We start from the raw sequence: 14,689 nt of genomic DNA, 5'->3' as shown, positions 1-14,689 counted from the left end.
GGTATCAATCAAAGATCAGGGTCGAGGATGACCAATTAGGAGCCCCTTCTGGTTCAGTCTATCCAAACAGGTTAGCAGTTAAAACCCCGAGGGACATCGACAGGGAATCAAGGTCGAATAGGGAACGATATCAACCATATACCGCATTCAAAGGAACAATGTCTAGGGACGCAATCCCTCCCGGAATGATCGAAGAAACAATCGAGGACAAAATTCTCGGGAGGCCAGGACGGCGAGCTCGGGGTCGAAACTCCTTTCCAATATCGAGGTTGAGGTCGATATCATTTGCCGAGGTCGAATGAAGGCCTACTTCGAGATAATAATATTATGATTTAGTAACAGAAATAGCGAGATACTCGCAACGGCATGAAGATCACGACGTAAATTTCGGAACGAATTGGTCCTTGGCGGTTAGATAGGTGTCCAATATGATTTCCTACGGTAATTAGAAGTGTACCTTATTTAGGACTCCCCTGTTATATAAAAGGGAGCCCATTCATTTGTAACGCACGTTTCATTGATAAGAAATATATGTTCATCACCTTTTTGCTTATTATTTATCAGAGTTGCCTTATAATTCGGTGTTCTTACTATCCCACCTCGAGAATGTCATAGGTCGAGGTCGAGTTTAGCTTGTGCACTGGTTTGACTTATTTAATTCTCCAATTTATCTATTCAATTCTTTGTTTATTAATTGGTATTGGATTAAATCACATAACTTTAAAACCACAATATAAGTTAGTTGTTACTCGAATTTAAGAGTAAACACTTTAGCGCCCACCGTGGAGCTAAGGATAATAGTGATTGTTCCAGTGCCTATTTATATAACACACGTTATTTTCACACTTGTTCTTGTCAAGAATTTTTGTTCTCGGGTTAAAGCATGTAAAACTCACAAAGTGCACCCGTACATAGTGATGATGGTCTTGGATTTCATGGGGAAAACAACAACGTAATTGCTCCAGGAGCCGGGGTGCCACCGGCTAATCTTAGGGGTGTGCCAGTCGTCGATCCAGTCGATATCAGTTCGCACATTGCTTTGATTGCAGATTTAGGTACAGACCCCAAGGGGACTATGCTCAGGGAAGGCCGATCTGGTGTCCAAGGAACACAGGGCGTAGGAGACGGGGGAGTTAGTCTCCAGGTAATATTTGAGATGCTACAGGCTCAGCAAACCGCTATTGCTCAGCTTCAAAGTCAACATAGAACTCCGATTGTGGTCGAGCCAAAAATCACTCACTGTCCCGTGCCAGTGCCGGAAAGGTCGAATAGAAACGGATCAGGACTGATCCTACAATTATGAAAATGCTCAAGGAACTCACCAAAAGAATTGAGTCAGGATAGAAGAAAATGGAAGATAATGATAAAAAAGTGGAAGCATGCAACTCCAAAGTTGATCAGATACCGGGAGCACCCCCGATCTTAAAGCGTTTGGATTCAAAAAAGTTCGTGTAGAAGCATTTTCCTCAGAGTGCGGCTCCGAAGCCCATTCCTAAGAAGTTCCGAATGCCGGATATACCTAAATACAACGGAACCGCCGATTCTAATGAACATATTACTTCGTACACATGCGCAATAAAGGGAAATGACTTAGAAGACGATGAGATCGAGTCCGTTTTATTGAAAACAATTGGGGAAACTCTATCAAAGGGAGCAATGATTTGGTATCACAACTTGCCACCGAATTCCATCGACTCATTTTCCATGTTAGTAGATTCTTTTGTGAAGGCACACGCCGGGGCCATAAAGGTCGCAACAAGAAAAACGGACGTTTTCAAGATAAGATAAAGGGATAACGAAATATTGAGGGAGTTCGTATCCCAATTTCAAATGGAACACATGGAGTTGCCGTTAGTCACAGATGATTGGGCCGTTCAAGATTTCACCCAGGGGTTGAACGATCAGATTTCGATAGAATCACGACAGTTGAAGCAAAATTTTGTCAAGTATCCATCTGTAACTTGGGCAGATGTGCACAATCGGTATCAATCAAAGATCAGGGTCGAGGATGACCAATTAGGAGCCCCTTCCGATTCAGTACATCTAAACAAGTTGGCAGTTAAAACCCCGAGGGACATCGATAGGGATCAAGGTCGAATAGGGAACGATATCAACCATATACCACATATCGAAGGAACAATGGCTCAGGATGTAATCCCTCCTGGAATGATCGAAGACAAGATCGAAGAAACAACGGAGGACCAAATTCTCAGGGATTTATGAGCAAAAGTGGTTTTGATAAGTATGCCAACCCCGTAGAGGCACCCCAATTATTAGAATATAACATTAGCTTCGATGCATCAGGCATTGTCTTGGAAATCGGAAGGATCAAAGATACTAGGTGGCCGACCGCAGTGGCAAACATTTAATGTTTTGGGGAAACGAACCGACGGGACATTTCGGTCACCTCGAGCGCTTACGTCATGGGATAACGTCATCGTTAGGGACTCTGAATAAATCGAGGTTGGGTCATTTCTTATCATTTTATTCTATGAAACGAGGGGATTATCTGTATACGGTGGATATCGGAGCTACCCGATTTTGTTATTCGATTGAAAAAGTGATACCACATCGGGAGGCCAGGACGCCGAGCTCGGGGTTGAAGCTTCTTTCAAATATCGAGGTCGAGGTCGATATCATTTGCCGAGGTCGGAAGAAGGCCTACTTCGAGATATTACTGTTATGATTTAGTAACAGAAAGAGCGAGATACCCGCAACGGCCCGAAGATCACGGCGTAAATTTTGAAACGGATTAGCCCTTGGTGGTTAGATAGGTGTCCAATATGATTTCCTACTGTAACTAGAAGTGTAGCTTATTTAGGACTCCCCTAGGGGAGCCCATTCATCTGTAACGCACGGTTCATTGGTAAGAAATATATGTTTCATCTTTGCTTATTGTTCATCAGAGTTGCCTTATAATTTGGTGTTCTTACTATCCCACCTCGAGACTGTCATAGGTCAAGGTCGTGATTTAACTTGTGCACTGGTTTGACTTATTTAATTCTCGAATTCATCTATTCAATTATTAGTTTATCAATTGGTATTAAATCACATATCTTTAGAACCACAATATAAGTTAATTGTTACTCGAATTTTAGAGTAAACAATTTGGCACCCACCGTGGCTAAGGATAATAGTGATTATTCCCGTGTTGATTCTGATAACACACGTTATTTTCACACTTGTTCCTGTCATGAACTTTTGTTCTCAGGTTAAAGCATGGCAAACTCACAAAGCGCACCCGTACACGGTGATGATGGTCTTATATTTCACGGGGAAAAGTAAAACGTAATTGCTCTAGGAGCCGGGGTGCCACCGGCTAATCTTGGGGGAGTGCCGGTCGTCGATCCAGTCGATATAAGTTCGAACATCGCTTTGATTGCAGATTTAGGCGCATACCCTGAGGGGACTGTGTGCGGGGAATGCCGATCTGGTGGCCAAGGAACACAGGGCGTAGGAGACGGGGGAGTTAGTCTCCAGGTAATTTTCGAGATGCTACATTCTCAGCAGGCCGCTATTGCTCATCTTCAAAGTCAACATAGAACTCCGAGTGTGGTCGACACATATATATATGATGTGTGACGGACTCATTGGAATCACATTCTGAACCTTTCTGAGTGACATAAGGTCGGTATCCTCCGTACATGTTATTAGGACTAACTCTTAATCAATAATCTTATAAGAATCAAGAAGTACTAACAACATCGATAACATAAGAATTAGAGAAGTAACATCAACATCAATCGTTCCAGAAGAAGGAAAACAATGTAAGTACTGCTAGCTTCTAAGAGTGAAATATCTTTGGAAGATCGTTCGTTATATTATGTACAATCGGAGTCGTGAAAAAGAAGGAAAGGGATAGCCTCACATACCTTGAATATACTGCCCAACCTCAAGATATGCAAATTTCACGACTCCTTAGTCTACATAGTGAAATGATACTATCGTTATGGTAACTATTATACATCGACCACAACCTATTTTACGATGAAACGGACAGCACCTCCCCTATTTATATGACTTCCCACAAGTTAAAACAATCACGAAATGGCCCAAACAATATCAATAATAATCATATTAAGCCTCCCAAAATAGTCCACCAACCAATAACATTACTAACAAGTCTTTCGATAGATAACTCACAACTTCTAGCTTCAACGACTTAGCCGCAACTTTTATAATCTTAAATACAATTTAGAGTAAGAGGTTCCCTACCTTTAAACATATAGAACTACTCTAATTTGACCTTAATTCTCCACGAAATATCCTTCCAATACTGCTATAAGAACAAAAGCGAAACTAGCAATCAATTAGGGCTTTTCAGCACTAAAATCACTTTGGAAGACTTGAAATTACCTAGGGTTGAAATTAAAAAAATGAGGGAGTATTTTACAGAATATAAACCACTTAAAACAACCTCCCACATGATCTGGAACCATACAAAAATCAGCAACAACAAGAACAAGAAAATTACTAGAGCCACAGGATTCCCGACACTTGATTTGTGTTGTTTGCCCTTTGTTTTGGTCTTGGATCATGAGAGAACCTTTGGAGTTATTAGGTGTCTAGGATCTGGAGAGAATGAAAAATAATGAGTTAAAATGGGGTTAACTCATCTCATATATATCAATATACCTCAACCGCCTATGTGGGCCCCTTAGAGAGCTTCTTGCGCAGACTTGCGAAAATGCGAATAACTCTCTACTCCGACATCGTATTGAAAACTGGTTTAATGCGTTGAAACCTAGACTCATAGATCTTCAATTTGGTGGGTAGATCGCTCCATAACTCCCAGAAAATTTGTAGAAAATCTTACTAACATTTTACCTATAGTTTAAGTAAAATTATGAACGTAAGTTGCGACAACTTTTGTCAACTTTTATCTCATAACTCGTTTGACTCTAAGTGATACATATATTATATGTTTCAAATACCTTAAAACAAAAACTCTAGATAATATTAAGCACCTCTAATATGGGTTACAACATCCTTGATTCGTTTAACTTCTAATACTTGTTAACCACTCTTATACACCCTTGTATCATTTAAGACCAATAGGATTAACATTTTATCATCTCAATGATAATCTCTTCTCGAATTTATGTCGACTAACTTATGCCGTGATCTAACGTATGCGACTCTGGGTTATAACACCCCTCCCCCCCTAGGAATATTCGTCCTCGAATGTAAGGGATTATGGGGAGTCTAACTCATCGTGGATTCCAACGGATATTTTCGGCCAAGTTTCCCCTATAAAATGGATACTAGCCAAACTTGCAAGAAGTTAAATCAAACCTATGGGCTCACATGGCTATACAAAGCATTATGGATATGTATATTATCTGCATATCACCATTTTGTATTAGGGAAGAGTATTCCAAAAATATTTCTTACCTCATAGAGGCGTCTCAGCTTCCATTGCATCCTGCGTTCCCTCGGCATCCTCGTTGTCTTCAATCTATAAATAGGTAAGGGTATTTAGTCTTCATCTCCTCATTTGCTTCCCATATAATTTCTTCCATATTCGTGTTCCTCCACAATACTTTGACAGAAGCTACATCCTTTGTTCTCAGCTCGCAAACTTGTCGATCGAATATAGCCATTGGTTCTTCATACGATAGATCCGTTGTAACTTGTACATCTTTGATAGGTACGACTCGAGAAGGGTCTCTAATGCATTTCCTCAATATAGATACATGGAATACTGGATGGACAAATTCCAATTTGGATGGCAATTCTAACTCATAAGTAACATGTCCAATTCGTCGAAGAATCTTGTACGGCCCCGATATATTCGCGGACTCAAATTACCTTTCTTCCCAAAACGCATATCACCCTTCATCGATGAGATCCTCAGGAAAATCCAATCACCAACCTCAAACTCTAGATCAGGACGTCGGATATCGGAATAAGACTTTTGCCTACTTTGTGCCGTCCTCCGTTGTTCTTGTATCACTTTCACCTTCTCAATGGCTTGGTGAATCAATCTGGCCCTTATAATTCTATTTTATCAAATTCAAACCATTCAACTGCTGATCTACATCTCCTCCCATACACTGCCTTGTACGGGGCCATTTTAATACTGTAATGGTGGCTATTAGTGTAGGAGAATTCGATGAGTGGAAGATGGTCCTCCCAATTCCCCATAAAATCTAGAACACATGCTTGTAGCATATCTTCAAGTTTCTGAATGGCATGTTCAACTTGTACGTCAGTCTGCGGATGGAATGCAGTGCTAAGACTCTCTTGCATGCCTAAACCCTTCTCAAAATACCACCAAAAGTTAGCCTTAAGTTGAGCTCCTTGGTCTGATATAATAGATACCGGCACACCATGAATCCTAACAATCTCCTTGATATACAACTTCGCATAATCTTTAGCCGTGTAAGTTATCTAAATTAGCAGAAATTGGGCATATTTTTTCAGTCGATCAACTATCACCCAGATAGAGTCAAACTTATGATAAGATCAAGGTAATCCGATAATGAAGTCAATATTGATCACCTCTCATTTCCAGGTAAGAATCTCTATTCTGAACCAATCCACCAGGTTTCTGATGCTCGATCTTTACTTATTGACAACTAGGACACTGGGCTACAAATTCTGAAATAGATTTCTTCATGTTATCCCATCAATACTGCTCCTTAACGTCATGATATATATTTGTTGAGCCGGGATGGATGGAATATCGGGACTGATGAATCTCTATCATAATCTTCTCTCGTAACCCTGCCACATTAGGCACACATAATTGGCCCTGGTAACTCAGTTCCCATCTCCTCAGATCTCGAAAGCTATAATCTTACGCTGCTGAATGCCCTCTCTCAATCGTACTAAGGTAGGATCTTCATTTTTCCGTGCTTTTACCTCAGCTACCAAAGATGATTCTATTGTATTCTGAACAGTAGCACCTCCGTCATTAGAGTCTAACAATCTGATTCTCATATTGGCCAGCTGATGAAGCTCTTTAGTCAATCCATGTCTACCTGCCTTAATGTGTACTAAGCTTCCCATTAACTTATGACTGAGAGTGTCTGCCACAATATTGGCTTTACCGGGATGGTGCAATATCTCTCCATCGTAGTCTTTCAGTAATTCAAGCGACCTACGCTGCTTCAAATTCAACTCCTTCTGCTTGAAGATGTATTGTAAACTCTTGTGATCTGTGTAGATGTCAATATGGATGCCATATAAGTAGTGTTGCCATATCATTAAACCATATATTGCTACATCCAATTCCAAATCATAAGTCTAGTAATTCTTTTCATGTTTCTTCAATTGTATTGATGCATAAGCAATCACCTTCCCACGTTGCATCAATACGCATCCCAAACCAATACCTGAGGCATCAGAATGAGCCATCAGAATATACCACATAGCCTTGTGTTCCTTCTAGGAGAGTGAGCACTGGCGCGGATGTCAATCGATTCTTTAGCTCCTGAAAACTACGTTTAAAAGCGTCAGACCGCTGGAACTTGGTAGCTTTCCGTGTTAACTTAGTCACTGGTGCTGATATAGAGGAAAACCCTTCTACAAACCGCCAATAATATCCTGCAAGCCCCAGGAACCTGTGTGTCACTCCCCAAACCTGCGGGGGAGTGGCTGACACCCGGTGCCGAGCTGGCCCAAGCGAACCACTCTGTAACTCATCATTTTTTTCTTCCAACTATCATGGGCCAATATGGCCACAACTTGTAATGCATAATTGAAAGTGGGCAAACACTGTATCAATAAACTATCGTTCTTAAAGCTTGAATACATATGGGCCGTCAAGGCCTCTGACATACTGTAAAAAATGAACCTTTTGTCTACAAAGCCTCTAAGATTATTTGACATCAAATGGGACAGGGTACCGGCCTACCCATAAGTCTGTAGCAAAATTCTGACATGATGACTAATAGACTCGGCTGCACTCCGAATGAGGTAGAGTCTTACTGATCCTTCGCTGAATACCAATCTCGTCTACTATAAGGGCTCGACAAACTGATTATCTATACCTGCAGGCATGAATGCAGCGTACCCAACAAAAGGACGTCAGTACGAATAATGTACTGAGTATGTAAGGCAGAACTGAAACATAACAATAAGTCAACATTACTAAAGACATATAAGAATTAACCTAAATCTCTGAAGTGTTACTGCATATGCATACTTATCATACTTACATATATAATGCTTCTATTTGAGACTATTTCTATTATCCATATAGTATGATGCATGACTGCCCAACTGGTCAGTGGTAACTGCCCGACCGGCCGTAGCGCGATGGTAAATGCATGACTGCCCGACTGGCCGTAGCTCGATGGTAAATATGTAACTGGCCAACCGACCGTAGCTCGGTGGTAAATGCATGACTGCCCGACCGACCGTAGCTCGGTGGTAAATGAATATGCATGACTGCCCAAGCGATGGTAAATAATGATACATAACTGCCCAACGGTGTAACTATCTGACCGGCCGTAGCGTGGTGGTAAATGCATGAAGATGCATGTGTCACTTATATTATAAACATTAACATCTTTATCAAATACCTCAATAGGGAACTAGATACATACTTAGGCATGCTTGAATATCACTTTACCGGAATGAATAACATAGACATCCTTAATTTCTAAGAGTAGAACCACTTATAGAATAGCATTACGTTTACGTGTCGTTACTTGGATCATGCCAAAAGAAAGAATGGATGGCCTTAACCTACCTGAGCCGATTCTCTTGAGAAAGATTACACCGTACTCTCTAAAATTTGCAAAAATCTCACGCTATATTGACAAAGTGGAGTGCTTTAAGCTATGAAAAACTCCAGCTAGCGGTTGAAAGTCTCAAGGTGAAAGTGGCTTTTCTTTTAGCAAACAGGAAATATATATATATATATATATATATATATATATATATATATATATATATATATATATATATTAGTAATTAAATAGGGTATTAAATAGGGTTCAATACACTGTACGCATACTTGGTGTCTCTAAGGGCACTTTGATTACCTAGGCTTGCTAGAGTATTACAAGCATCATAAGATAGAAATTTCTCAAAAACATAATGTTCCAGTAGTTCCTTTTCCACAAAACATTTTACATAAGGTGGAGCTTCAACAAAAGTCTTCTTGCCCACCAATTGATCCTTTGCCTTTCTTGCCATGTGATGAGCTGCATTATTCCCTTGCTTGAATGTGTGCTGGAGGATTATCTCCTTCTGTCGGTGCATTAACCACCTACATTCATTAACAATATTGTCATATAACATATTGCCCTGTAGGATGTATTGGATAACCTCCACAGAATCTTTCTCTATTACAAGCGGGTATATTCTCCATTCTTTAGCCATTTTGAGTCCCTCTAGTAGAGCTTTTATCTCCGCTTCTAGTGATCCACCTGCATATGATTGTTTACCAAAACCCACAATCCAGTGTCTTTTGGCATCCCTGAAAATACCTCCCAATCCATATTTTTGTGTAACAGCGTCAAAGCTAGCATCAATATTAAGTTTAGACCATCCTTTTGGTGGTTTGTGCCATGCAATTTTGAAGTAGATTTTTGGAGGAGTGTACATGCTTTTTTCAGTGAGGAGTTTATATTCAGTAGCCTTTTGAATAATAAAATCACCATTGATGGGAGTAGTCGTGTTATTTTGATTGTTGTTATTTCTATTTATCCAAGTGTACCATATAATAAAATGAAAGAAAAGGTCCCAATTTATAAAATTATTCCTAATTGGGTAGTTAAAAGATTTCAATTGGTTCAGCCAGTGGTCACCTGGTGCTTTATAGTATTGATGCCACCCAACATTATCCCAAAAAGGTTTGATCGCCTTGCAGCTAAAGAAAATGTGGAGTATAGATTCTTCTTCACTATTTCTGCATATCGGGCATATTGGATCGACGTTTAGTCCAATTTGTGCCAGATATTGTCTACAGGGAATCGTATTATGGAGGCATTTCCACAAAAAGAATTTTATTTTGTTGGGACAATTAATGTTCCAAATCCATTGGAAATCTACTAGGTTATTTTTTGGAGACTCTAATAAGTTGAAGCATGATTTGGTTGTGAAGAAACCTTTATTAGTTAGTGACCATATAGGAATGTCACTTCTTGGGCCCTTTAGCCGTATTCTAACCTTACTAATGATTTCCTTAATATTGTTCGGATTATTAAGGGAAATTTTATCAAAGTCCCATTTTCCCCATTAAATAACTCTTTTAGTTTTAAAGATTGATCCCCTTTTTGGTGTGGTCCTTCCACTGTTTTCCTAAGACTTCCTACCCTTGGGATCCAATTGGTTTACCATATGTTCATGTGAGAGAGGAAGTGAGGAGACCAAATAATTCCTTTAGAGCATAAATCCCAACGCTTTTTAATGCTTTTCCAAATGAAAGAATTTTTATTCTTAGCATTACTAGAAGCATAGGAAGAGATTAATAGAGTAGCCCAAGGAGAGGTAGCATTGGTGAGCATTCTCCATACCATACTAGCTAATGTGCATAAATATTTTGAATTTGCACTATGGATACCAAGACCTACATTTGTTTTTGATTGGCAAATGGTAGACCAATTTATAAGGTGAATTTTTTCCTCTCATTTGTAGACCCCCAGATGAAATCTCTTTATACCTTATCTATTTTATTAAGGGTCTTTTTCGGCGGTAAAGTATATTGCATATAGTAGTTTGGTATTGAATTTAAACAAGAATGTGAGAGCGTTGTTCTACCTGCTATTTTTATGAATTTTATTTTCCAAGCAACTAGTTTGGATCTCATTTTATCAACAATGAATTGGTAGTCCCTTGGCCTTGGGTAGTTATTTAAGATAGGGAAACCTAGGTAAGTACCAAAGGACTCACTTTTTTTACAACCTAATATGTGAGTAATATCTTTTATGATAGTTTCAGAAAAAAAATTTGAAAATATCATTTTTGATTTGGTAAGGTTTATCTTTTGTCCTGAAATAGTACTGAAACAGTCTAGTCCTCCCTTGATGGTGTGGCATGATTTTTTATTGGCTTTGGCTATCAAAGTGAGATCATCTGCGAAGAATAAGTGGGAAAAATTTGGACAATTCCTCCCTGTGGTTATTGGATCCCAATTCCTAATATCTACTTGATGGTTTATATATCTTGAAAGCATTTCCAAACAAAACGATGAAGATATAGGGAGAAACGGGGTCCTGTTGCCTAATTCCCCTACTTGGCTCAAAAAAAATTTTGTAATGGAGCCATTAACTAGGACTGCTATTGAACTTGTTAAGATACAATTTAATAGGAGTTTTGAGAATTTGGGGGAAATTTTAAATACTGGAGGGTGTGATGTACAAAGGACCACTCTAGTCGATCAAAAGCCTTTTCCAAATCAATTTTAAGGATTATTTGACCTTGTTTTCCTTTTAATTTTTTTAGGTTTGAAACTAGGTCTTGGATAATGACGGCATTATCACAAGCTCTTCTATTTTTCATGAAGCTAGCTTGGAAGGGGTAATTAGGTGATTTAGGAATGGCTTTAGCCTATTTGCTAGAATTTTTGTGATTGTTCTCTAGATGGTGTTACAAAGTCAAATTGGCCTAAAATTCCTAATATTGTTTGCATTTGGAATTTTGGGTATTAGAAAAATATAGGTTTTGTTAATAATTGGGGGGATTACTTGCGTATTAAAAATGTCATGACATAGTTTCACAACTGAAGGGCTTATAATATTCCAGTATTTTTGGTTAAAAAGAGGGTGGAGTCCATCTGGTCCTGGAGCTTTAAAAGTTTTGAAAGAAAAAATGGCCCTTTTAATTTCTATGTCTAGCAAGGGTCTATCTAATGCACTAAGTTTAACAACACCAATATTTAAACTATGGCTTAGAGGATTTTTCCTACTTGTATTGATGTGAGTGTAACGAGCTGACCGGTCGTTTTGAGCCCTAGCACGTCGTTCAGCAGTTTGAGGTCATGAGCAGCTTCAATTCAGGTATAATGACTTGTACGCGTGGTCGGAGTTAAATTTTGGGAAGTTCGGAGTTGACTTGGAGAGGAAATTCTCATTTCGGATGCTTTAAGTTGAGAGAACTGACTATGATTGGATTTTTGATTAAACGTCATCGGAATTGCTATTCGAAGGTTCCAGCAGGTTCGTATGATAATTTTAGACTTGGGCGTATGCCCGGATCGGGTTTTGAATGACTTGGGAGCGTTTTGGATCCTATTGTGGAAGTTAGCATTTTGGAGGAAATTTCATAAGTTTGTGTTGAAGTGCATTTCGGTGTTATTGATGTCTGTTCGGGATTCCGAGTCAGGGAGTAGCTCCGAATGGTGATTCTGGAGTTGGGAGCGCTATCGGAAGTGAATTCGGATGTCCGGGGAGCATTTTGGAGCCATTTGGCTAAGGATAGAAATTTGAAGGTTTTTGAGAGGTTTGGCCGGAGGTGGACTTTTTGATATCGGGGTCGGAATCCGTTTCCAAAAGTTGGAGTAGGTCCGTAATGTCGAATATGACTTGTGTGCAAAATTTGAAGTCAATCGGACGTGATTTTATAGGTTTAAACATCGAAAGTAGAAGTTTGAAATTCTAAAGTTCATAAAGCTTGGATTGGAGGTCGATTCATGGTTTTAGCATTGTTTGATATGATTTGAGGCCTCGAGAAAGTCCGTAATATGTTTTGGGACTGGATGGTATGATTGGTTGGGGTCCCGGGGGCCTCGGGTAGATTTTGGGTGGTTAACGGATCGAAAATGGGATTTTTGAAAGGGCTGGAGCTGCTGGTTGCTGATATAACCGCACCTGCGAAATTTGGGCCGCAGGTGCGGAGCTGCTGAAGCGGCCAGGAGAGCCGCAGATGCAGTTTTGGCCAGAAGTGAAGAGACCGCAGATGCGGTCATGGAGCCGCAGAAGCGGGACCGCACCAGCGATGGACGAGGCGCAGAAGCGGAAAAGGGGAGCCTGGAGAAAATCGTAGAAGCGGTAGATTGGCTCGCACCTGCGGAACCACAGAAGCGGTCACGGGACCGCAGGTGCGGAAAGTGCTGGAGGCAGAGAGTGTTTTAAAAATCGGATTTGGCCATTTTCTCTCATATTTTCTTGGCTTGGACGATTCTTGGAGGATTTCAAGAGGAGATTTTCATCATCAATGAAAAGGTAAGTTAATCCCACCTATCTTGAGTTAAATATATCAATTATGTATGGAGTTAAGCATGTAAATTGGTAGAAATTTGGGGGTGTGAGGAAAACCTAAAAAATTGATATTCTTGGAACTTGACCACGATTTTGGGTATGAAATTGAGAGTAAATTATATATTTGAGTTCATGGAGTCATTGGTAAGCTTAATCTTCAAAAAATTTCGGAATCTTGGCACGTGGGCCCGAGGGCCATTTTGTCAACTTTTCGATCGGGGTTAGGAATTGTTATTAATTGGATTAATATGAGTAATTTATCGTATATTAATGAATTTGCATAATAATTGGCTTGTTTTGGAGTATTTAGCATCGATTCAAGTCTTCGGAAGGGCGTGGAATGCCAGTTATGGATCTTCGGAGCGAGGTGAGTCTCCTTTCTAACCTTGTAAGAGGGAATTGTCCCCATAGGTGAATTAATTGGTTATGTGCTCCTATTTGTGGTGGCTACATACGCACGAGGTGATGAGAGTCCATGCGTAGCTACTATTATGTTATTGTACGGGTAGTCTAGGACCCAAAAGCATGTTGTACGTGGAATATTAGTAATGTTATTGACTATTTGAATTGCTTAAATCCTATCGAATTGGTAAATGACTTTCTTAAAAGGATTAAACTTCATTTTCTTAAAATCGTTAAAAGAGAATTTGGCTTTTATTTGGATAAATGTCCCCCGTTAAACTCTTAGTTTGCCGTTTGAGCATGTATTTCTGTGTGTAACTGCTTCGCATATGTGGTACGCGAGCAGGGTGATTGTTTATTTAAATTTGACCGCGTCTCATGTATGATACGCGCTCGGGGTAATAGATGCATCTATGGTTCGTGCCGCTCGACCCTCGGCAGTGCACATTTTACATTTATATTGGACCGGGCCGTACGACCTCGGCATGAATTGCTTGTCTTGAGATTTATTGATATTGCCATCTGCTCACCCCGACTTGAGGAAATTGTTAATTAATGGATAATGAATCCGGAGACTTTTAATAAAAAGGAACTTTTACCTGTTTAGTATTCATTTGAATCTACTGCTGTCCCTAATAAATTCGTGAGTCATCGCTTTAATAATATTATTATTTGACCATTAGTAAGTGTCGAAGTTGCCATCTCATCTCTACTTCTTTGAGATTGGGCGGGATACTTACTGAGTACACGTTGTTTTCGTACTCGTGCTACACTTTCTGTGCATTTTTGTTGCAGGTACAGGTATTTCTATTGGCCCATTGGGCGTAGCAGCACGGGCTGCCTGGAGTCTAGGTGAGCTATATTTCCTCGAGGCGGCCCGCAGCTAGTATAGTCTCCCTCAGAATTATATTTACTTTCTGTCCATTTGTGTTTCGGACAGCTATTGTACTTTATTCAAATTCTTATAAAATGCTCATGTACTTGTGACACCAGGTTCTGGGATGGTTATGAAGTATTTTGTATTAATTGCTTATCATTTAATTTGAATTGAAGCGATTATCTGTTTATTGGTAAATTTGGAGAAAAATCATAGATTGCAAGAGTATTTAAACGAGAATTTAATTAAGTAATTT

This window comes from Nicotiana attenuata, chromosome 9, assembly GCF_001879085.1.
Source record: "Nicotiana attenuata strain UT chromosome 9, NIATTr2, whole genome shotgun sequence".
Classification (NCBI taxonomy): domain Eukaryota; kingdom Viridiplantae; phylum Streptophyta; class Magnoliopsida; order Solanales; family Solanaceae; genus Nicotiana; species Nicotiana attenuata.
Note: the sequence above shows the minus strand (reverse complement) of the source record.